The 26,810-nt window shown below is 37.0% G+C and overlaps 1 protein-coding gene across 1 annotated transcript in view; it reads right to left on the bottom strand.

The window, feature by feature from the left end:
- Window positions 1–26,810, bottom strand: part of LOC141301386 (solute carrier family 23 member 2) — a 321,093-nt gene that overhangs the window by 25,958 nt on the left and 268,325 nt on the right. The gene's annotated exons all lie outside the window — the stretch shown is intronic.

Consider the following 26,810-nt stretch of genomic DNA (forward strand, 5'->3'; position numbering starts at 1 on the left):
TATATATAATGTATTTAGTTGTTTGTTTGATTTATTTTATTTAAAAAAAATGTCTTTTGTAGTTTGTTTCTGTGGATTTTTAAAATTATTTATTTATTCACTTACTTATTTTGTTAAAAAAAAGTTTTTCCCCTTTGACTGTTTGTAATTTATTCCTATTAATTTTACGTTGATTTAATTAATTTCATGTAAAAAAAAAAGTAAACTAAGATTTCCCCCCTTTTGTCTTTCAGTTAAAATGATTTCTTTTTTAAATGAATAAATAAAGGTTTAAATTAAAGCATTTTTCTATGCATAAAAACTACATAACAGTAGGAAAAATGAACACTGAATGTTTCAGTTTGAAGTTAGTAATTCCTACAGTACAGTACAGTAGCAAAAATGTAATGTAAAACTACAATAACATTTTGCCATTTTTGGTTAGAAACATTTCGAAGATTACAACAGAATATTGTATCTACAATAGATTAGTTGGCCTTATTTAACTATATACCGAAGTTTGTCCTGCAGATGGCAGCATGTCTCATCTAATGCACCACTGCAAACTCCTGACATCATCAACCTTGGTATCCATGGTAACCCATAAATGAATTCACACAGCTGACTGTAATGAATGAAATGGACTAAACGCTAAAAGATGAAGGGGAAAAAAACGCAGTTCCTGTGAGAGACGGTGTCACATGAACGCTTAAACATTATTAACATTATATATAGAGCTCAGGATTTGCCTAGTTCATAGTCCAGTTAGTCTCTGCTGATGTGTATGCTGTAACTACAGCATTCTGTCTTTCCCCAGGTCACCACAAAGACCTCTGAAAGCACACGACATCCGGGCTTAATCTCTAGTACAGTTACATGTCCAACAGAAAAGGACTGATAGCATGTCTGTCCAACCGAATCAGGCCAATTAGCTTCCTGTGAACACAGAGTGGACAGTCAATAGTGACACAGAGGGGTCACTGGCCGCCACCGGCTCTTAATGACATGCTGAGAGGAAGCAGGATTAGCAAGGGATGTCGTCATCGCTGCCACCAGCAACTGTGCCCCGAATGACATTTCTACTACTCTATATTGGCTTATGAAGAAACACACTGCTGGTTTAATGTCACAGAGACACAGCGAACCAATGTTTGTTGCTGCTGAAAAACCGAGGGGATACAGTGTGCCTTTGCTCTGATTTATTTGTGTATGAATCATACAGTGGATGGCCGAATATATATTGCTTCATGCAGCAAGAATGCACGATTTGTTCAAGTCTCGGTACGACTTCTCGAAGACACAATAGATTCCGATACATCTGTGTTACATTACATCTGCATTAAATCACTTTATGACTCACCTTTTTGGAAATCTGCATACTTAGTGATACGGGAATATATGTCACTACTTTTCTCATCCTAGCATGAATGAACGCTTGGTTGCTGTTGAAACGGTTTTGTTTGTTGTTTTTACCGATGGGCATCTAACTGAACAGACTTGTTTCCAACCAAGGGTTACGTGAACAGGTTAATGTTAATATTAAAGGCATAGTTCACTCAAAAATGAAACCCAAAACCTTTCTTCTGAATTCAAAAGGAGATATTTTGAAGACTATGGAAGTTAACTGTTTAGTTTAGTGACAGGATTTTCATTTTTGGGTGAACTATCCCTTTATAGTAATTTTAGAAAAGCAAGATTCTGATTAGTGTGAATATTTTATCATTCAGCTGCAGCCACAAAACAATATTTCCAGTAATGGTCCGTTCACACCAAGGCTGGTAACTAACAATAACAAAAATGTATTTTTTTTTTTTCTAAATTTAGAAGTTTAGTGCAGTCCACAGTACAACTATAACACTAACAGCACAGATGAATGTATGGAAGCCCGTTTCTGCCACTCAATTAAAAAAAGAAAATTGCGACTTTTCTGTAATTCTGACTTTTTTCTTATAATTGCAGAATCTTGCAATTGTAGATTTTTTTTTTCAGAATTCTGACTTGAACACAAACTTGTGAGTTATTAAGTTAGAATTGTGAGATATAAGCTCGCAATTCTGACTTTATTTCTTTTTCTCGCAATTCACGTTTACATCCTGCAAATTCTGACTTTATCTTGTAACTCTGACTTTATAACTTGCAATTCCAAGTTTATATCTGTCAATTCTCACTTTATGTCTTGCAATTGCGAATTTATATCCAGCAATTCTGACTTTATCTCGCAATTCTGACTTTATATAGCACAATTGTGAGTTTATATCGCACAATTCTGACTTTATTTCTTGCAATTGCGAATTTATATCCAGCAATTCTGACTTTATCCCGCAAATTTTGTCTTTATATTGCGCAATTGTACGTTTATATTGTGCAATTCTGACTTTATTTTTCACAATTTTAAGTTTATATTTTGCAATTCTGACTTTATAACTTGCAATTGCAAGTTCATATCCAGCAATTCTGACTTTATCCCGCAATTCTGACTTTATATTGCGCAATTGTAAGTTTATATCGTGCAATTCTGACTTTATTTTTCACAATTTTAAGTTTATATTTTGCAATTCTGACTTTATAACTTGCAATTGCGAGTTCATATCCAGCAATTCTGACTTTATATAGCACAATTGTAAGTTTATATCGTGCAACTTTGACTTTATTTTTCACAATTTTAAGTTTATATTTTGCAATTCTGACTTTATATCTTGCAATTGCAAGTTCATATCCAGCAATTCTGACTTTATATAGCGCAATTGTAAGTTTATATCGTGCAACTTTGACTTTATTTTTCACAATTTTAAGTCTATATTTTGCAATTCTGACTTTATATTGCGCAATTGTAAGTTTATATCGTGCAATTCTGACTTTATTTTTCACAATTTTAAGTTTATATTTTGCAATTCTGACTTTATAGCTTGCAATTGCGAGTTCATATCCAGCAATTCTGACTTTATATAGCACAATTGTAAGTTTATATCGTGCAACTTTGACTTTATTTTTCACAATTTTAAGTCTATATTTTGCAATTCTGACTTTATATCTTGCAATTGCAAGTTCATATCCAGCAATTCTGACTTTATCCCCCAATTCTGACTTTATATAGCACAATTGTAAGTTTATATCGTGCAACTTTGACTTTATTTTTCACAATTTTAAGTCTATATTTTGCAATTCTGACTTTATATCTTGCAATTGCAAGTTTGTATTTTGCAATTCTGATTCTCATAACTGGGAGTCCTGTAATTCTGACTTTATCTAACAGTAAACCATCTTTTGACGTTAAAATAGAACTGTCAGGATTTACTAAAGATGTGCAGTAAGGAATTAGCACTAAAAAAGGCGTGGACAGTTATTTTTGTGCCTGACCTTATTGAATATGCATTTGTAGGAATGTGTTCCGTCCTCCACATGGTGCCAACTCATAAAAGACTATTAGCGAAGCAGTGAAGCAATCATTGCTTTTGATCAAATTAGTTGAGTAAATGATTCAATGACTCACTTATAAAAACTTTATTCATTTACATTTATTTCATTTGTGTTTTGAATGAATCAGATGATTGACTGATTCAGCGACTCACTCATAAAGTGACAATTAACATGTTCCATTGAGTGAATCAGCATTTTGGACGCACAGGTTCTGTTAATAATCATTGTGTAAATTCATAAATAATAAATAAACTGTTGCTTGTCACCATTTACCGGTATAATGATATAAACATGCAGAAAGACTCCCTATTACTATTTCACAGTGCGTGGCTAATCAAAATGGAGAACCGTTGTGTACTATTATGTAAAATGGACGTCAATGGTTACTATCTATAAACAGTAGTCATGATGGCTGATTCAGAACTCAAAATTCTCTCAAATCTGTCTTCTCTGTCTGTCATTGTGTGTTTCATCCACTGGTTTTCTTTTGTCTGCCTGCTTTCATTACTCATTATGCTTTCACTCATCGCTCATTCTTTTGATTCGTCTGCCACACTCAATGGTAATATCTGCTGAATCCATTAGGTATTATTTTTAGCTCTGCTTTACGAAAGAAGAAAACATGGGCTAAATCTAGACACATTCTCTTTACACAGACTCTCTCTTTTTTCCGTTGGCTCGCTCGCAAGGTAACTTCCTTTCAGTCATGACTTGGAAATTGAATTTGAATGTAACCACAGGTTATATATATATAGAAGATCTTTACATTTTCTTTCACTAAACTTTCAGATTCCTGATTTCAGATTTAAATTCCAGTTAGAGTTCCACATATTTGATTCGAATTAGTTTTCAGTTCACTTGTGAATGGCACACAACCTCGCATACACCTTTCCATTCATAATGTGACTTTCTCACACACAAGCTGCGGTATCCGAACCACCCCTTCCCCCCTCCGGTTGGCTTTTTCCTGAATGGATGCTGAAGCTCAGGGACCGGCAGCCTCCACGCTGCGGCTGCGGCTCAGGGAGGGAGGGATGCTGGAGGAATTAGTGGCTTCTGTCGCCATTACATGTGCTGCAAGCTTGAAACATCTAGGCTCTCATTCGATGTAGAGGAAGAAGGGGGGGGGGGGGGTGTAAGGGAACTAGGGAACTCTGTCATTCACACTCGCCCTGCCTGAGGATTACAGCACATAATCTGCACAGCAACAGCCACGCTCTCTCTCTCTCTCTTACTGAGATGATGGAAGGAAAGAGGGAGGGGGAAAGGGGACAGATAGAAAGAAGAGATGAGATTAAGAATGGCTGCTGATTCATTCATAATTTCCTCTCTATTCACATTCCCGGCCTGCACTGGGGGGCAGCGAGAACTGAGCATCACTAAGATGAAGGAAGGCGAGCGAGGACAAGCCAAGCTTCAAGCCCTATCTTCATCAGCGGTGAGGAAGAGGAGGAAGCTAATGACGTCATTGCAAATGCACCGCAGTACAAAGGCAAAGTTCTGCGGGCTGCAATGAAATACAGACGTGCACCCGTTCTGCCAAAGATCCCACAAATTGATGCCAGAATTGAGTCTGAAGTTGTGGGTTTAAATTGGCTGAGAATGTTTAAACGCATTTGTAGGATAGTACTGTGAGAAGTCTTTCCATGCGCAAGCTTTTTTCTTATTAGGACTGGTTGTTTCGGAATGGGGGGCAGAGCGCATGCCAGTGCAGTGGCTCGGGCTTGACGTAAGCACGATGATGTCATTGATTCAGGGGCGCAGAGAATAAGGTGCAGTCTTGATTTTTTTTTAGCGCTGTAGTTGTCAGGACAGACAGTGCTAACAAAGAAAATGCTGGAAGATGTGCATAACCTCCAACAGACCAAACGGTACACACATGTGAATGGTATTGCACTAAAAATCTACTTTACGCTGTGACAAAAGACCTCTTAATCCACAGATGAGCCACAGATTCAACCATAAATCAGAGAAAATAATAAATTAGGATGGGTCAAGATTTGACCTGTTGGAAAGATGCCTTTCACCACTTTTACCAGTGTTCAATAAAAGTTTGCTTAAAGGAGAAGTTCACTTCCAGGTGAAAAATTTACAGATAATGTACTCACCCATCCAAGATGTTCATGTCTTTCTTTCTTCAGTCGTAAAGAATGTTTGAGGAAAATATTTCAGAATTTTTCTCCAAATAGAAAAATATAGTGTACTAAGACCGGTGGAAATGCAAAGCTGCGAGTTTCTAGGCTGATAAGATTAGGAACTACACTTCCATTCCGGCGTAATAGTCAAGGAAGTTTGCTGCCGTAATATGGCCGAAGCAGGCGGAGTATTATCAGAAATGAGTTCCCAGCTAGTTTAGCATTTGCACATGTACTGCGTGGTATTACTGCTCCTGCTTCAGCCATGTTACGGCAGCAAACTTCCTTGACTATTACGCCGGAATGGAAGTGTAGTTTCTAATCTTATCAGCCTAGAAACTCGCAGCTTTGCATTTCCACCGGTCTTAGTACACGATATAACTACAGAAGAGTCAAGTTTTAAATACAACAAATATGGAAACTCGTTGGACATTTTTGAACGCGATGCTATTGGTCTAATAGGATTCAATGATCTATGCTAAGCTATGCTAAAAGTGATATCGCCAGAACAGGAGAACGGCTGAATGGATTTCAAAACGGTAAAACTCAACTTATTAACTCGGGGGGAGTTGGAGAATGAGCCTATTTCCAAAAAAAGTGGAGTGTTCCTTTAAACTGCATTTTGAAAGCTCAAACTCGGGGCACCATAGAAGTCCACTATGTGGAGAAAAATTCTGTTTTCTTCAAAAAGCATAATTTCTTGACAACTGAAGAAAGAAAGACAAGACATCTTCCACCTTGTCATCCAAGATGTTCATATCTTTTGTCATCCAAGATGTATATGTCTTTCTTTCTTCAGTCATAAAAAAAATATGTTTTTTGAGGAAAACATTTTAGGATTTTATCTGTAAATTTTTGTTCTGGAAGTGAACTTCTCCTTTAACGCTTCATTACCAGCACAGTTGTGTTTAGTGATGGTGCATGAGAACAGATAAACCTCTTCCAACTCCTGCTGAGCGGGCATTTGACCGGTCTATCCTCCACTGACCCAGAATAGCATCCTTTTGAAAAAGAGGTCAGCGCTCCCTCTGTCTCATAAAAATAAAAAAATAATAACGGAAGAAGATTTCGAATGGGGGAGTGTGAGAAGAGAGAGAGAAAGAGAGACAAAATGAATCATGCCAGGATGACTAATGTCTTGCATAACTGCCTGAGAATCCCTCCTAGTGTTTATCAATGGGCGGTGGGCTGGATTTCATAACCCTCCCACATTCCCTTCAAAAAGATCAAAACCTGTGAATATTCGCTGCTGCCAGTCATCACAAGCCGCCATAGGTAAACCGCATTGCGCAATCGAAGCAAACAGATTCTGTTTATAGAGAGAAACTCAGGTTGAATGATGTCTTATTGTCGTCGGATGATATAATAACCAGTGGGTGCTTCAACTCTGACCTTGTGTCAATATTTCAAATTTGGCCTCTCAAAAAGTATGCACATATTTATGCAATTACTAACTAGCTCTTGCTTGGCTTGGAAGGGATTCCTCAAGGATGTCTTGTCTGACACGACCAAACTACGCATCTCTTTATTTTGTCCTACTTTGTTTGAGATGGAGAATCCAGCTCGCTTCCGCTTTGACGTCATCAGCCATATCTGGCCTGTATTATGTTCACTCCCTCTCCTCTGCTTCCCCCTTGAGAGTTTGTTATTCCACTGAACCAAAATAAATTGCCTATGAAACTGGATGAATCAGTCAACCCCCTCTTCCCTCCTCCCTATTCCCATTCCATCCTTTTTCGCTCAGCATTACGTATTTGAAGGGAGTCTCGATGCGTCTTTCCTATCTCTTCTCCTTTATTCTTGCTTTTTTTCCAAGTGGGGCATTTCTTCTAGCACCCACTCTGTTTGCTCTTTTTAGCATCTTGCTGCTTTCCGGTTGTCACGCCTTATTTTGAGTCATGAGTCGTGGTGTTAGCGAAGTTAGCGGGAGTTTGAGGATGATGTGCTGACAGCAGAAGAGTTGAATCATCTGGAATCATCTTGAAGAGGCTGGTTGCACAGGGACACATTTTTCAGAGTAAAGAGGCCATAAAAGTGGCATGTAGGAATAACAGCATTTTAGAAATGCATATGCACAAATGAAGTTCCAAACGCTGGTTCGGGAGGAGCCTAATCATTCAGTGCTGTCAATCATCATTACAAGCCTATATACGCAGCAGTCATTGCATTGTTCCAGCGACAAAACTTCTGACATCCTTCCACCTCCCCCCCTATTTCCAACCTGATCTCATGACGTAAACGTACCTGTGGGAACATTTTACAATGCTAAAGAGTGTTTTTTTTTTCCATCCGGTGTAGACACAGTGTAAGCCTAGCAACCCTAGCAACCACCCAGAACACCTAGTAACCACATACCACATGTCCTAGCTAACCCTTCTGAACAAGACCTTCTGCCTATATTGTTGTCTGTTGTTTCATCTAAATAAAAAGATAAATCCCTCCATTCCTCAATGTTTACAACAATCAAGAGTTCCAGTCTACTAAATAAGGAATACTGAAAAGGTGTGGGAACAGATGGGTTGAGGAAGAACCAATGTGTTTGCAGAGCCAGAAAGTCAATAACGGACTGAAGGAATGCGTTTGATGCAAGTTTCACAGGAGAGGTGTAATATTTCCCTCACAAATCCAAAACACAAACCAGAGAAGATGCACTGACGCCACACACTTCATTTTATCTCCATCCATCACTTCCAGAAATAAGAAGGCAGTGATCTGGTCAGGTGAAGTTTAAGATTGTTGTCGGTGATGATGGTTGGCATGGTTCCTGTTTCTCTAGCAGAAGTCACACATGAAAGTGAAGTTGTAGGCGGGCATGAGGTGGCTGAGGCCTTAAAATCCTCTGGGCCAGCCAGTGACAGGAACACTGAGCTCAGACTAAGAATAAAACCTCACACGCTCTTTCTAATCTCACATGTTTTAGAATGTGTGTCATCTGAAAGTGTCAGGAACACAGTAACACAAAACTTACACCTAAGTTTGTGTGTGTGAGAAGCTGATGCAGAAGACTGCTGTGATCTTCTATAAAACCCCACAGACACTGATGGAGAGACCAGAATATAGTCATATAACTGAGACTTAGCTGTCTTGAACAAGTAAGCAATCACCCAGAACACCCTAGTAACCACATATCAATGTCCTAGCAATGATTAAAATATTCCAGCAACTGCATAGAAACAACTTGACAACCACCCAGAATACCTGCCCAGAACAACTTAGCAACTGCATAGCAACACTAAAGAAACCACCAGAACACCCTAGAAACCACATAGCAATGCCCTAGCAAAGGCTGAAACAGTGTAGTAACTGCCTAGAACACCATAGGAACCACTAAAACATCCTAGCAACTGCATATCAACACCCTAGCAACCACATAAACCCCTAAAACAGCCTAGCAACCACCAGACCACCTAGCAACCACATATCAATGTCCTAGCAACATTGATATGTCAAGATTGATATGCCTATCTTCTGCATAGCAACACCCTAGAAACCACCCAGAATACCATAGGAACCACTAAAACACCCTAGCAACTGCATACCAATGACTTGACCACCCAAAAATCCTTAGCAACTGTATAGCAACACCCTAGCAACCTCATATCAATGTCACAGCAACCACTAAAACACCCTAGCAACTACATAGCAACACCCTAACAACCACAAGGAACACCCTAGGAACTACTAAAACACCATAGTAGCCTCATATTAATGTCATAGCAAGCATCAAAACACCCTAGCAACTAATGGGAATGCACCTACTGTTCTAGCAAGTACTAAAACCCAGAACAACCACATGGAACACCATAGGAACCACTAAAACACCCTAAAAACAGCCCACAACATCCTGGAGACCACTAAAACACCCTTGTAACCTTATATCATTGTCCTAAACACTAAAACACCCTAGCAACTGTATAGCAACACCCTAGCAACTGCATAGAAATGACTTGGCAACCACCTAGAATACCTGCATAGAACAACTTAGCACCTGCATAGCAACACCCTAGAAACTACCCAGAACACCCTAGTAACCAATAAAACACCATAGAAACCACATATCAATGTCTTAGCAATGGCTAAAAGCAACTGCCCACAGCCCACACACTAGAGACCACATGGAACACCATAGGAACCACTAAAACATCCTAGCAACTGCCCACAACACCCTAAAGACCACTAGAACACCCTAGCAACTGCATAGCAATGACTTGACCACCCATAAAACCGGTATAGCAACACCCTAGCAACCTCATATCAATGTCCCAGCAACCGCTAAAACACCCTAGCAACCGCATGGAAGACCCTAAGAACTACTAAAACACCATAGTAACCTCATATCAATGTCCTAGCAAACACTAGAACACCCTAGCAACTGCATAGCAACACCCTAACAACTACATGGAACACAATAGGAACCACTAAAACATCCTAGCAACTGGCAACAACAGCCCAGAGACCACTAGAACACCCTAGTAACCTCATATCAATGTCCTAGCAAACACTAAAACACCCTAGCAACTGCATAGAAACGACTTGGCAGCCACACAGAATACCTGCATAGAACATCTTAGCACCTGCATAGCAACACCCTAGTAACCACCCAGAACACCATAGGAACCTTAAAAACACTCTAGCAACTGCCCACAACACCCTAGAGACCACTAGAACACCCTAGTAACCTCATATCAATGTCCTAGCGAGCACTAGAACACCATAGCAAGTGAACAGCAACACCCTAACAACCACATGGAACACCATAGGAACCACTAAAACACCCTAGTAACTGCATAGCAACACCCTAAATCATCAAATCAACTGCCCACAACACCCTAATAACCACTAAAACACCCTAAAAACCTCATATCAATGTCCTAGCAAACACTAAAACACCCTAGCAACTGCATTGCAACACCCTAGCAACTACATGGAACACCACAGGAACCACTAAAACACCCTAGCAACAACCTGATCACTCAAAACACACTAGCAACTGTATAGCAACCCTCTAGAAACCACCCAGAACACTCTAGGAACTACTAAATCTTCCAAGCAACTGCCCACAGCACCCTAGGAACCATTAAAAAACCCTAGCAACTGCATAGCAACACCCTAGCAACCACATGGAACTAAGTGAACTGCGAAGTGGACTTCACAGGGTATTCCGCCAGCTTAAGTGAGATTCCAGTCCAAAGGGGGCGAACATGTTCAGTTCGAAGGGCACTGCAAACAGCATAGGGAATAAGAGAACATCAATACATCCCTTTACACTTCCTGTGAAGTGAAAATCACCCAACTGTCTTTGCGCCCAACTAACGATGGAGCAGAGCCATTAGAGGAGTTTTTTAAAGGCTCTGCAATGGGGCTCTGCAACCACATGAAACACCATAGGAACCACCCAGAACACCCTAGCAACCACATGTCAATGTCCCAGCAATTACTATTGGACCACTAGTCGAGGCAATGTTGATGTCTGACAAACAGAATAGGTGCGACGTGATGCGACAACTGTCGTGTCCAGTGTAGAGATGATGTAATGGTGCATAAGTTATACAGTTCACCTTCAAATTTGTTATTCTCATAAACCACCTTGGTTAGCCTGAGAAAGTGCTGGTTTGAAAGCATTCAATGACTGATGTTTTAAAATGCAAAAGTGATCTATATTATTAATGCACTTTTGGTAAGTGGTGGGAGCTCAGTATGCATTATAAAGTATGATGTCATTACACGTGTAGTGAAGATCTCATGAGGGGCTCGTAAAATCTTTCGCTATGAAATCATCTAATCAAAAATGAAGCAGATGAGGGTATATTGGGGAAACAAGTTCATATGCAGCTCCCTTGCCTATGAGGTCGGAATTTTTAAAGATGGTAGAGATTGAATAAACGTAGGTCATAACCTGAGATATTCATTGGAATAGTCCAACTTTAATGTGCAAAGTGGCTACAACTATATTTTATTCATCCTCAGTATCTTGTGATGTTTACTTATTCTTCAGGCTGATGTAGTCAAGTATATTTGGCCGTTTTGTTCATGCTTTGGCTGAATGACTAAGTCTCTTGTATTCTCTAGTTTATCTTCTTCCTGCTGGCTCAGTATCCAGGAGAAGCCTGATTAAATAAACGATGATGTGTCCGTGCTAACTTTAGTTTAACTCATAATCAGTGGAAAGCACAAACTGATTCTGGAAGGATGTTTTCTATTTGATTTTAGCCTAGTGTTTCCAGCGGCTGAGCAATAATGTTTTGATGGTTCTGTCCTGGAAATTCTGGCATACAGTTGCAATCAAAATTATTCAACGCCCTTGACCTGCAAGACATTTTGCTGCAGAGAACAACATTTTGCGAAAACAATTCAACAAAAGCATCAGTAAACTATCAAAGAAAGTTTATTAATACACATTTGAGTAATTCTGAGAACGTAAGTTGATGACTAATGAAAAAAAAATTGAATTGGCTCTAAACATTCATGTTCAAAATTATTCAACCCCTGAAAGTAAATTTGGTGTAGAATCTTTTATTCTTTTAGAACCACCAATAAACACTGCCTGGAAGTGCTTAGATGCTTCTGTCACCTTTCTGCTGCAATTTTGGGCCATTCCTCCCCTGAAAAAGCTTTCAGATCACTTTGCCACTGCTTGCTTCAAATTCAACCATGTATTTTCAATGAGAATTACATCTGGAAACTGAACAGGCCACTTAAAAAACATTCTATGACTGATCCCTGAACCAAGCGTAAGTAAATTTGAATGTATACTTTGGCATGATTGTCCTGCAGGAAAGTCCATTGATTATTAGCTTCAGACATTGCACAGAAGGCATCACAATGTTTGCCAAAATGGTCTGATACTCTAATAAATCCATGATATCCTTTGTATGGTCATGTTTTCCACTTCCTGCTATAGTAAAACAACCCCATAACAGGACTGGCCCACCTCCATGTTTGATGATGGAGATGGTGTTCTTCTGCTTATAAGCTTTGTCTTTTTTGGACCAGACGTACCTCTGATCCATACATCCAAAAAGTTCCAGTTTGGACACATCACTCCATAAAACAATCTTCCAGAACTCCACAGGTCTATCCAAATGAATTTTAGCATGTTCAAGGCAGCCTTTTTGTTCTTCTTGGTCAAGAATGTATTTAGCAAGATTCCTCAACATGAAGATCATACTTGTCTAGTGTTCCTCTTGTACACAGCATTGAAATATTTTTCCTCCTTTCGTCGGGTCATCTTGAAAGTCATTGGCTGTACATTGCAAGTTTTTCTCAGTTGACCTGATCAAACATTTTCATGATATTGTGCTTTTTTGTTCAACAGCCTCAAAGGTTTTCTGGTTCAACACACTTTAATCTAAGGAATATGGCTGCTAGCTGTGTCTCTAGGAACTTAGAAATCTTCACGTAGTTTTAGACTTTCTAATATAGCAAACTATTTCTTCTCTATTGATTTTGCGTGAGCTCTGTTGACTTTACCATTTGCTACTCATCTTCAGCACATGCACAGGCTAAGAGTATACTATGTGTAACACCCCAAGCTAATTCCATTTTTAATAAGTTTGTAAAGGCTTAATTATGTTTTATTTTACAATTTTGTTCCTGACCATGAAAATAACTGTCTTAAAACAGCAATGTTGAATAGGGGTTGAATAATTCTGACACAGCTGTGTCATTAAAAAATCCTATAACTCAAAAACATTTCATTATATATTGACATTATCACTTTTAATATGCCAGAAAGCTGTTGTAGATGCAATTTGGTCCTGGATCTTCAGAAAGAGCAAAAATAATTTGTAAAGTACTGCAGTCTCTGGGGGGGTTGAATAATTTTGATTGCAACTGTATATACACATACATATAGTTGACGTCTTTACATCCCTCTTTCAAAATCTGCAAAATGCAAATTATTTTACCAAAATAAGAGGAATCATACAAAATGCATGTTATTGTTTATTTAGTACTGACCTGAATCAGATATTTCACATAAAAGAGGTTTACATATAGTCCACAAGAGAAAATAAGAGTTGAATTTATAAAAATGACCCTGTTCAAAAGTTTACATGCACTTGATTCTTAAAACTGTGGTCAGTACTAAATAAAAAATAACATGCATTTTGTAAGATCCCTCTTATTTTGGTAAAAGTATTAACATTTTGCAGTTTCTGAAAGATGGGTATAAACTCTTGACATCAACTGTGTGTGTGTGTATATATATATATATATATATATATATATATATATATATATATATATATATATGTATATATGTTTTTAACATTTGTACAAATTTATTAAAAATAAAAAACTGAAAAGATCCCGTTGCATAAGTATTCATACCCTTTTTTGGGACACTCGAAATTTAGCTCAGGAGCATTCATATTGCTTCTAGATGTTACTACACTTCGAGTGGAGTTAAACTGTGGCAAATTCATTTGAATGAGTATGATTTAGAAAGGCACACACCTCTCAGAAAAGGTCTAACAGCTGAAAATGCATATCAGAGCAAAACCCAAGTCCTGAGGTCAAGATAACTGCCTGTAGAGCTCAGTGACAGACTTGATCTAGGAAAGAGTTCAGAAAAAAATCTGCTGCATTGAAGGTTCACAGAAGCATGTAGCCTCCATTATCCATAATGGAAGACGATTGGAACAACTAGGACTCTAGAAAATGTCTGCCAGCCCCCATCCAAGCTGACAGAGCTTGAGAGGTGAAAAGGTGAGGCAAAAAATGGCAGATAAATGCAGATGTGCAAAGCTTGTCATCATACTCAAAAAGACTTGAGGCTGTAAAGGTGCTTCAGCTATGTACTGAGTTAAGGGAATGAATACTTATTTCAGTGTTTTATTTTTAATAAATGTGTAAAATTTGCAAATCTGTTTTTTGCTTTGTCATTATTATGGTGTATGGAGTGTAAATTGATGTGGGGAAAAACTCATTTAAAGCAGTTTAACATAATGCTGCAACAAAACAAAATGTGAAAAAATGAATGGGGTATGCAAGGCACTGTATGTATGTATGTATATATATATATATATATATATATATTATATATATATATTATATATATATATATATATATATTATATGTATGTATGAAAGAACACAACTTAATATTTGTACATATGTATATTTATGAAATAGAGCAACCAGATATTGTTGGAGCAAACATGGCTATGAGTTATGAGAAATAAAGATTGTGAGTCAGACATCCGAGTTTGCCTGATACCATAAAGAAAAACAAAACAACTTGTTCTGTGTTGTTCACCAACAGGACGAAACCTGAAGCTTCAGCATACACGTGCTACAAACGCAGGGCTCATCTGCGAGTCTTACCGCAATTTATCCCATCTCAGAAGTGCGACATGAGACTGTCACGTCACCTCCTGCCAGCTCAGATGCACCCAATGCTGTTTCACGGCCTGTTGCATCCTTAAGATGTTCAACCATGTATCCTTGAGCCAGTGAAGACACAAAACACGTCGGCTCCCTCGAATACAGTCACCACCACAGTACCCTTGTTAAAGATTCAAATGTTTTCACTGTGTACTAGGACAAACCTTCAGAAGGAGTAAATAATACATGTAATTCAATGCATGTGCTCATAGCATGTGTGCACAAGTCACATTGATTCTTCTTGCTTAGTAAACAACAAGTAAACAAATGACACAAGACTTACAGAGATAGTTCACCCAAAAATGAAAATTACCCCATGATTTATTCACCCTCAAGCCATCCTAGGTGTATATGACTTTCTTCTTTCAGACAAATATACAATTGTAAATATATATTTAAGAATGTCCTGGCTCTTCCAAGCTTTATAATAGTGAATGGGTGTTGATATTTTGAAGCCCAACAAAGTGCATCCATTCATTATAAAAGTGCTCCACACGGCTCCTGGGGGTCAATAAAAGCCTTCTGAAGTCAATCGATGCATTTTTGTAAGACAAACATCCATATTTATAACTTTACAACCACAATCTCTAGCTTCTGCTAACTGTCGTACTCATGTTCACGAGAGACTGGTGTTCCAGCCGATGACGTAGGACAGGGGTCACCGCACTCAGCCCTGGAGGGCCGGTGTCCTACAGAAGGTGTTTCTCAATGTCAAGGATACGTCCTTGGCAGGACTGGTCCTTCCAAGTCACTTCCTTCAGAGGCTAGGCGAGGCTCCTCTTAAGCATTCGGAGAACACATAAATGGAACAGGCTAGCAAGTGCACGTTATTGCGTCATTACCTCAGTGAAAGGTCTTATCATTTATTTAAAAATAATTACATCCATTACGTCAAATTGACCCTGCACTGTTTAAACACACTTGACAGTCAAAAAATCAATATGATTAAAAAGGAGTTTATTGATTTAAAAACGATTATATTGCCTGAGTGAACAGAACTGCGTCCATAGCAACGCTCTGTTTTTCATGGCAACCGTGTGCAGTATACTTCGCGGTTGTCTGTTATCAAGAAATAACAGACCGGAATTCAACCAAGCCATTGTAATAATATTTGATATTTAAAAATATTTATAATTTAACAACTATTTGTTAAAGACTTGTCCTATCTCACAAACAAATTTATTTTTTAATTTCCCCAACTACACTATTTTTACCCTATTGAGCAAAATGATCCCTTCATTCCCTTCATGACTCCGCTAACGTCCTACATTTGTATTTTTGAACAAGATAGCAAAGCTGCGCGCATAGGATTGTGGGTGATTTTAGAGCGCGAAGAGCGCGAAGGCTACACTTATGCATCCTTTCCTGTGTATGGGATATTTTTCGAACGAAGGACTCAGTCCTTGGTTGAAATTCCGAGGATCCTCGACATTGGAACAGTCCTTCGACGGATGTCGATGACGTAGCATCCTCGAAATTCTGGCTTCCGAGGATCCTTCCTTGACATTGAGAAACGCCTAGAGTTTAGCTCCAACCTTAAACAAACACACCTGAACCAGCTTATCAAGGTCTTAATAGGTATACTTGAAACTTCTAGGCAGGTGTGTTGAGGCAAGTTGGAGCTAAACTCTGCAGGACACCGGCCCTCCAGGATCAAGTTTGATGACCCCTGACGTAGGACCTAGACGTAGCGTAAGCTCTGGTGAGAATATGCTAGTCTTGTGAGAACCACGTTTTGTTTACAGCAAAGGAAAACCAAGTCCTCTTTATGTTTTGTGCCACGTTAAGAAAAAATCTTTTTTCACTTTATTCTCGCCGTATTTCAACTTTATTTTAAATATTTCGACTTTATTCTCATAATATTTCGATTTTATTCTCAAAACATTTCAACTTCATTCTCAAAATATTTGGACTTTATTCTCAAAATATTTCGACTTTATTCTCGTAATATTTCGACTTTATTTTCAAAATATTTTAACTTTATTTCTGTAATATTTTAACTTTATTTCCAGAATATTTAGACTTTATTCTTGAAATATTTCGACTTTATTCTCTTAGTTTTTGAAATATTTTGACTTTATTTTTGAAATATTTCAAGTCAAAATTGTTCAAGAATATATTTAAGAAATATTATTCTTGTAGTATTATTTTCACGTAATATTTCAATATTTGTTCACGTAGTATTTTGACTTTATTCTCAAAATATTTAGACTTTGTTCTCAAAATATTTTGATATTATTCTTGAAATATTTTGACTTTATTCTCATAGTATTTCGACTTTATCCTCTAAATAAATAGACTTTATTCTCGTAGTATTTCGATTTTATTCTTGTAATATTACAACCTATTTCAACGTAATCTTAGATTTTAGATTTTTAGTTTTTTTGACTTGGCACTAAAACGCTGTTGTTTAATGATGGATGGATGCACTTTATTGGGATTTAAAATCTCAACACCTGTTCAATGCCATTATAAAACTTGAAAAAGCCAGAACATTTTTTTTAAACTCTGATTGTTTTCGTCTGAAAGAAGAATGTCATATACACCTAGGATGGCTTGAGGTTATTTTTTTATTTTTGAGTGTACTATCCAAATCCCTAAACATCAAATCAGCCACTTCTATCAAATGAAACAATAATCAGCAACTCTTGTGTGCAGGTACAGGATGTTCTGATCTGCGATGACAAATGTTCTCTTCCTGCACTCAAAATGAACTATTAAACTGTCTCTGGTGACCTTTAGAAGTAAACTTCACTTTTTTTTTTTTTGCCAATGCGGGTTTAGAAGTTGGTGGGTAATGGGAAACCTTTGCCGGTTCAGAGCCGAGGGCGATTTAGCATGAAAGGGAGTAAACAGTTCCCAGTGGAGCAGTGACTGGCAGTAGCCACATGGTGTCATAAGTTTGGCTATGGTGTCATCTGAGCACAAGTTCCTTCCTTGTTGTTAAACAGTTGAACCCCAGCCCTCCTTTTGTCACCAACAGCCGCAGACCACATCCTGAACTCTGGTTTAGCACTCTTCCTACTGATATGACTGCTATTTCACAGCAGACACTCACATACACAGTGCTGTGACCTTTGCTGTATTATAGTGAAGCCAGAGGACTATATTAATTGCCAAGAGTAATATATTAACCAGGCAAATCTCACAAAGAAATTTATGAGTCATATTTAGGCCATAAATCCAAAGAAAAAAAAAAGATAAGAAAGTAAGTTTTATAAGAATCTGAGCACATTCCCCACTGCAAATGTATTACTGTATGCAAAATAAATAAATAATAATAATAAAATAAAAATAAATTACAGAAGTAAAAATGTATTTTAAATATAATTAGGGTATTAATAATCATTAAAAATGTACGATTAAAAAAGAAATTCTAATTTATTTATAATTGTTATTATTATAAGTTATAAATTATTATGATCAGAATTTCTTTTTTAATCATGCATTAATATGTATTCATTTATGTTACTATAATGAATATAAATATTAAATATGATGGCTGTATATTAAAGTGTAAGGTTATTAGGAATAATAAGTAATATCTTAATTCTTATAAATTATATATATTTATAAAATAGTATTTTAAAAAACTATAAAATAATAATTATTTCTTTTATTCTTGCTTATATATATATATATATATATATATATATATATATAATTTTATATATATATAGTCAACATTTGAAGTGGATCAAAACCTTTCATAAAAAGTAGTCCTTGTCTTAGGACAACTTTGATTAACTTTTTTGATCCACTTCAAATGTTGACTACTATATATATATATATATATATATATATATATATATATATATATATTTACTTTAATCTTGCTTTCTCTATATATATTGATTTATTTGGATAATAAAGCAAACTAAATTTACTAATATAGAAAAAATGTATTGATTTTGTCTCTTTTTCTTGGAAAATAGAGCAGAAATCTTTTTTTGGACTATCAAGAATTTATAAGTAACAACAATTAATGATAATTAAAATATTAAATAATTTTATAATAATTTAAAAAATAATGAAATAATTATTTCCTTTATTGTTGCTTATATATATATATATATATATAATTATTTACTTTAATCTTGCTTTTGGACTAATATTATTTATTTATTTAGAAAAAAAGCAAAACACTGACTTGGCCTAACAAGAATTTTAGCTCATTTCCTCAAAAACTTGTCTTGCTCTAATGCAAACATATAAATAAAATGTATTTTTAACTACAATTTTGGGTTCAGTTTTAAATTAATCAAATATCATTACATGTATCTAAATTTTACTTTAGATAAAAATGGTGTGTGTTAAAAACAATATAATATCATTATTTTTTTGAATTCATTAAAAGAATGTTATAACTATTATTATGATTAACATGTTTATTTATTTATGTTTATTTGTTATTTCTTATTTAACTGTTAATTGTAATTTTATATAGATTTTTTGGGGGGCTATGAGAAATGTGTTTTATCTTGTGCAGGGGCCAAGATAACATGATGTAACACTGAAAGGAAAGACCTGAACAGTTTACTGAGCAAGGCATGACTGTTTTAAACTCATCAATATTTAAGCAGGCCGGCTTTCTGCTTCTCTCTCTCTCATGCTTGAGTGAAGGTAATTCTCTCATAATTTGACTTTAATGCATTCTTAGCTCAGCAACAGGAAGATAGAAAGGGAAAAAGAAGTATTCACATCAACATCAAACACTATATCACTGACTATGCGATAAAACATTCAATTTTATACAGCTAATTAGACTGTCACCGATTAGACTGGCACTGACTGAAAGAGCGTGCTACTGTTACTTCCTGTTTGGAGCTTGTGTGGTCGTCAAGTGCAAACCTCTTTACCTCCTACTCAGATCAAAAGGTTCAAAGAGACCCGTGGCCTCCTGCATCTCTTCCTTATCAGGTACGACGTTTCCCCCTCAGCGGTAACCTTTTGAACTGCCTCTTCAAACCGTCTGTCTTGATGAGTCTCAGTCATCAAACCTAAACCAGGACACAGTGGAATTTTTATAGCAGGATATAATTATAGCGAAATGTGCATGTTTATGGGAGGAGCCAGGTTTGACCCTCATCTGAAGGGTCAAATGACACCCTGACAGGAACATTAGCTCTGCCATTTGTAGGCTATTTTGAGGGAAATCGCCATTCATTCATTTTGTTTAGACTCTCTTCTGTTGACAAATGACTTAATGTGTAGGATGTTCACGGTAGTTCATTAATAAATGTCTAAACCAATGAATCACCTCTCACAAAAGATTACTTAACAGTTAAGCATTTTTTGTGCCACAATGAAAACCTAAATAGAGGTCATACAAAACCAAACCCTCTGAGGCAGTAAATCCCAGTCTGCAGTTGTAAAGTAGGTTCTTCTCTCGCTGTGAAAGCTAATGAATAGCTGCATTTATCGGGTGGTCATGTGGACCTCGACAGAAAACAGTAGCAGTTATATTTGGTCTCCTCTTTATATCTCATGATACCGTTTGTACAGGGGATGGGGAAGCAGAGAAAGCGTGAGAGAGAGAAACATTCTCTAGGATGTTTTATTTTTAGTTCATGTCAGACTGTTTATGCTCTCAGTTTGTTGCCTGAAACGATCATTCTCACAAGGACAAACGATGAGATGTTGGAAAATGCAGCAGTGCTGTGACTAAAACAGACCTTGATAATCAAAAAACTGATGGAGAGATAGATCATTTACCTTGGTGGCCAAACCAGGTGCAATGTGAAGACTTGTCTGCGGTTGAATCGACAGCGCGAAAGACACGGTGCGATCAGTGTACACGGATTCTCAAACGAATGACTCTAACGAGCCGATTCGTTTTCTGGTGAATCATAAATAAATAAATACAGTGAAACCTATGTATCGTGATTCCAAACGTGTGATTAAAATTATAGTTCTAAAACCGGTTATTTTTAATTATTCAAAAATATAGCGCAACGCTAAAGTAGGCTACAACTTCTGAATGAACGACTCTTACGAACCGATTCTTTTTAGTGAATGAAAATCGGTGTAGCAACCAGTGTTGCCAAGTCCGCGGCGGGACACTGTTGACGCGGGTGGTTTTTCACGTCCGTGGGTTGAAACGACCCTAATAACGTTATATTTATCCCCTGGAATGCGAACTGTACCGGCAACCCCTCCAAAAACGTGTATTTTACCCCAAACGCGCTTTTTACAGGGGGACCCCCCTCAAAATGCCATTGGGCTAGTTTTGAGTAGCAATTGGGCGGGTTTTGTTCTGAAAACCTGGCAACCCTGGTAGCTGTTCATATCACAATGTAGTTAATAAATAAACACACCATGGCTGTATCCGAAATCGCCCCCTATACCCTCATTCACTATTCCCTACATTAGTCCACTCATTCAGTCCACTTGAAGGAGTGAGTGAAAACGAGTGAGTGAATTCGGACACTGAGTGCACCGGAAGGACTGCCGCTTTTGCATAGTATTGCTTACTGTTTAACAATCATTTAAAACGGACAGTTCGAGTAGTAAGATTAAAGGATTTATCTTGAACTATGTCAAGGAGTTTACATATAAACCCTGGTTAAACAATTTAATAATCAATTTACAACGAATTTGTACCCGTGTTGTATGCTGTATTACGCAGTGGACAAGCGAATGGATGGATGATTCAGCTGCGGGCGCCATCGTCTGGCGAGACACGGGAAGTCAGTCGGCGCGCGACTCTCACAGTGCATTATGGGTTATCTCTAGCTGTTGAGCGTACATCAGTTGTACGCTCGTTTTTGCGGTGCATTGTGGGATTGAATGAGTGCACTCGGGAACGTTCACTATGGTTTCGAACACCACTTAAAATGGCTGTCCCCTCAAATAGTGCACTATTTGAGGGTATAGGGGGCGATTTCGGATACAGACCCTGTAGTAGACTATTTTATAAATGTTACAGAATTCTTAAACAGTAAAAGTCAGCAAATCATGAACATTCTTACTTACATTGTTAGTTCACCCAAAAACGAAAATTACCCCTTTATTTACTCACCCTCAAGCCAGCCTAGGCATATCTGACTTCCTTCTTTCAGACGGAAGTTTCAATCGGAGTTAAAATTAAAATATTAAAAATGCCCTGGCTCTTCCAAGCTTTATCACGGCAATAGGCGGGCGTTTCTCTTCAACAGCCCAAAAGAAGTCCAATGAAGTGCATTCATCCATAATAAAAAGTGCCTCACACGAGTCTGGAGGGGTAAATTAAGACCTCCTGTAGCGAATCGATGCATTTTTGTGTGAAAAATTATATCAAATGATTATTTACAAATAGTCGTTTTGTACTTCAAATTCGTGACCGTTGTTTTGTTTTGATCTCTTCACTTGCACGTCGACAATGCCAAGGTCCGACATCCGCCCAGAGCTGGTTCCGTGTATGACAGTGCATGCAAGCTAGATTAAAGTGATTATTATGTTTTAAATATAGATAATTTTCTTACAAAAACACATCAGTTCGGTACAGGAGGCCTTTATTCACCTCAAAGAGCCGTGTGAGGCACTTCTTATTATGGATGCGCTTTATTGTATTTCTTTTGACCTGTTAAAGAGAAACACCCGCCTATTGCCATGATAAAGCTTGAAAGATCCAGGACATTTTTTAATATAACTCAAATTGGATTCGTCTAAAAGAAGGAAGTCATATACACCTAGGATGACTTGAGGGTAAGTAAATAATAAGCTACTTGTCTTTTTTTTTTTTTGCGAACTAACTATTTAACAACATACACCATGCGTTTTGTCAGTGGTATTTATAAATATTACTAAATAAAATATACTAGAACATTTTTTGTTTGTTTAATATTGTTATTAAGGCCAGTTGTTGGACTGTGTTTCACATAAAAACATTAAATGCCTCTAAAAATACTTTCAAATGTATTCATTTTTGTAAACATAGAGGGTTTACTTCACTTACGCCATGGTTTGGTCAGTTACCTGGATGCGCGGCCATATCTGAGATACTCGGATGTAAACAACAACATCAATTCCACGGTTAATGTACTACTGAATATGTTGTTCTGCAAATTTATGCTGTCTAAACCACATAAAAAAAATATGTGGAAGCTGCTAAATCATATAGAGAAGGACTTAGTAAGCAGGGATAGGTGGTAAAGATACATACAAGCAGTATTAATTAAGATATTAGCCTAATATTTCACCTACCTGACTGTAAATTATAAGAACAAACACGAATGTTAAGGTTCTTGTCCTGGAAATCCTGGTTCAGTTTGGCCAAGCACAAATGCCTTTTGATTCTCAGACAGTTTTTTGCACTCTTTTCTTCTTGATTTGTTATAACTTTTGGCAGTCTTTAGTACTCCAAATGTTTATCCCGGTTTGACTGATTAGTACAGCCCAAAACATGACAATAATTCACCATTTTCAGCGGCGATAATCAGCAAAATATGTGAGTTTGGTTCGGTTTAGACGCATTGTTTACTTCCAGTGCCACTAAGAAGGCTGATTGATGACGTGTCATGACAACACTATATTTGATCCTTACAAGTAGTTACTAGATGTGTGCAATAATTATTTTTAAACCGATTCACTGGTTTAACATGATGTTGAATATGTGGAATCCACAGCATTCCACCAATTTAACCTCAGCAAGTCAAGTCAAGGTGTTCCTATAACACACGGCAGGGTTATTTCCACCGTGAAGGAATCTGGCTGATCCCTTTAACTTCACATTGATCAAACCTGAAAAGACCTTTCTCATGTGACCAAACCAGGTGTTCAGCCTCCTGAGCACTCAACAAGAGCAAGGTCACCTGGTACACGTCCGGCAGAGCAGAAAAAGACGTGACGGCACCTGTTTGTAAAGGTGTGTCATCACTTCTCTGGAAACCTGATTATTGTGATTGTGGGTTTAAAATCAACACCCACAAGACCAAACCTGCTGCCACTCCCTTTTGAACAAATACCTTCTTCAAACATATGTAATCATTTTATATTTAATTTGATTTGTTCGTGAGTTGGACGGATATGAGTGATCCACTCTTTTCCATTTACAATTCATGACTTAATATTAGGGGAAAAAAAATTGAGTCATGGCAATTTCCTAATACAGAAACCAGCATTTTAACCAGTTGATCTAATCTAATTCAAGTGGATCTGGCTTTTAACAACTCTTCAGAATAAGAGAGGCTCTTTGGTGTTAATGTGGAAACTGGATCCCTGTTTTCTTTGTTAATGGGGGTAAGGGCTATGTGTCCAGGTTATGCAACCGATGGCTGGTTTTCTGTCATCAATCACTCTACAGAAGCCTGGCTGGACTGCCGGTGACCTCCACCCAGACTAAAGTAGTCCATTTGAGACTTGTGTTAGGGCATAATTGATATGCTTGGGAGCTAGCATTTTTATGTTGCTCAAGTGTGACGTTGCCCTCTGATGTTGATTGAAAGTGCATTCTGTGTTTTGAAAATGTAAGTTTAGGCCCAGAAAATGAAAGCTGGCTCACATAAAAAGCATTTTATAGTTTAGCTTCCCAGACACATGATCAAACCTACTAGTAAACAGACTTAAAACTCATAGCTGAGTTAACACAGCAGGCACTGGACGTCAATATAATGTCAGGTTGATTTTGGACCCCAACATCAGACAGATGTTGCAGTTTGGTTTGAGAATGAAAATCAGGTTGACTTCAATATTTGACCCATTTGATCCCATTTTATTAACCAATGACTTTATTAAACAAAAACTCGCAATTCTGGCTTTTTTCTTGCAAATTCGACTTTTTTTTTTTTTCAGAATTGCGAGAAATAAAGTCAGAATTGGGAGATATATACTCACAATTGCAAGAAATAAAGTCAGAATTGTGACAAAAACCTGCAATTCTGACTTTTTTCTCACATTCTGACTTTTTTCTCAGAATTGTAAGATAGTAACTTACAATTGTGAGAAATAAAGTCAGAACTGTGACAAAAACCCACAATTCTGACTTTTTTTCTCAGAATTGTAAGATATTACCTCACAATTGAGAAAACAAATGTCAGAATTGGGAGATAAAAGCTCACTCTCGCAATTCTGACTTTTTTCTCGCAATTCTGACTTTTTTCTCGCAATTCTGACTTTTTACTCACAATTCTGAAAAAAAAAATCAGAAATGGGAGATATAAAACTAACAGTTGCAAAAAATAAAGTCAGAATTGTGACAAAAACCCGCAATTCTGACTTGTTTCTCGCATTTTGACTTTTTTTCCCTCAGAATTGTGAGATAAAAGCTTGCAATTCTGACTTTTTTTCTCGCAATTCTGAAAAAAAAAAATCAGAATTGTGAGATATAAATTCACAGTTGCGAGAAACAAAATCAGAATTGTGAAATAAAAGCTCACAATTTTGAGTTTATTTCTTGCAATTCTAAAAAAATCAGAAATGGGAGATATAAACTCACAATTGCAATTTTTTTCAGAATTGTGCGATATTAACTTACAATTGTGAGAAATAAAGTCAGAATTGTGAGATATAAACTTACAATTGCAAAAAATAAAGTCAGAATTGCGTCAAAAACCTGCAATTCTGACTTTTTTCTCGCACTGTGACTTTTTTCCTCAGAATTATGAGATATTAACTTACAATTGTAAGAATAAAAGCGAGATAAAAGCTCACAATTTTGAGTTTATTAACTCACAATTCTGTCTTTTTTCTCGCATTGTGACTTTTTCTAAGAATTGTGAGATATAAATTCACAATTGCGAGAAATAAAGTCAGAATTGCAAGATAAAAGCTCACAATTCTGACTTTTTTCTTGCAAGTCTGATTTTTTTTTTTACTTTTTTCTCAGAATAAAAATTCGCTGAATTGTGAGATAAAAAGTTGCAAAAAGCCCAGCCCAGATGAGAAAAACTAACGCACAAGTAACGTAACACATTACTTTCCATGAAAAGTAACTAAGTATCGCAATTTGTTACTTTGTTACGCGATATTGTAAAGAATTACTTTAAAAAGTAACTTTCCACAACACAACCCTAAGTGGAATGAATCACACAAATTGACACCTTTTTTACCAATGCATTGAAAATAACTGGTTTAAATGTGTGATTACTTAATGAATCAGGCAGTACTAATTCTAATTCTACACAGCTGATGAAAAATACAGATGACTTGTCTGTTAGTATATGATATTGCACATAATTTCACAGTTGAAAACATTTGTGATGATTAATATTCATTATTTCTTATTTTAATAAATGTGTCTTGGTTTGATTTTATAATATTTTTTTAAGTGTGGCTTAGTTGTTCAAATATATTTTCTGTTCACTGTATGTTCAAACTGAAAGTTTGTGATCTGCCATTTATTATGTAAGGGATAATCAACGGTTTGCCGTGCGTTAAAGGATTTTAAATGCACGACGTGAAGTGCATTTTAAATCCTTTAACGCACGGCAAGCCGTTGATTATCCCGCTTATTCCATGGTTATAGACAAATTAAAACTAGGATTGATATTTGCAGCGCAAAATTTGACTGAATGGATAAAAAAGACAGTTATTTTCGTCGGTTATGACACGCAGCTCTAGCATTCTGGCCGCTTCAAATCAGACTCAGAGATTAAATAGTCCGGTAAGATCACATTTATTTGAATGAAATTTAGCATTTATTTCAGTAGATTATCGATCGACCAAGAGAGAGTGTGAAGGCAAGAGAGATGACAGTTGTGTGTGTGCGTAACGTTACCTGCCTGCATGCTGTGCGTCTCTCTCTACAAACAACGATTCATTCAAAAACAGCAGTTTTACCACCCCGTTGCTGAGGAATATAATGTAGCGATCTAGTATCTAGGCTATTTTAATAAGGATCGCAGGCAAGCGCTGACAAGAAGTTTATGTATGTGCGCAGCACAATGCGATCTCCGACCTCCCTCTCCCTCTCTC

The sequence above is a fragment of the Garra rufa genome, chromosome 25 (assembly GCF_049309525.1).
Source record: "Garra rufa chromosome 25, GarRuf1.0, whole genome shotgun sequence".
NCBI classification, from domain to species: domain Eukaryota; kingdom Metazoa; phylum Chordata; class Actinopteri; order Cypriniformes; family Cyprinidae; genus Garra; species Garra rufa.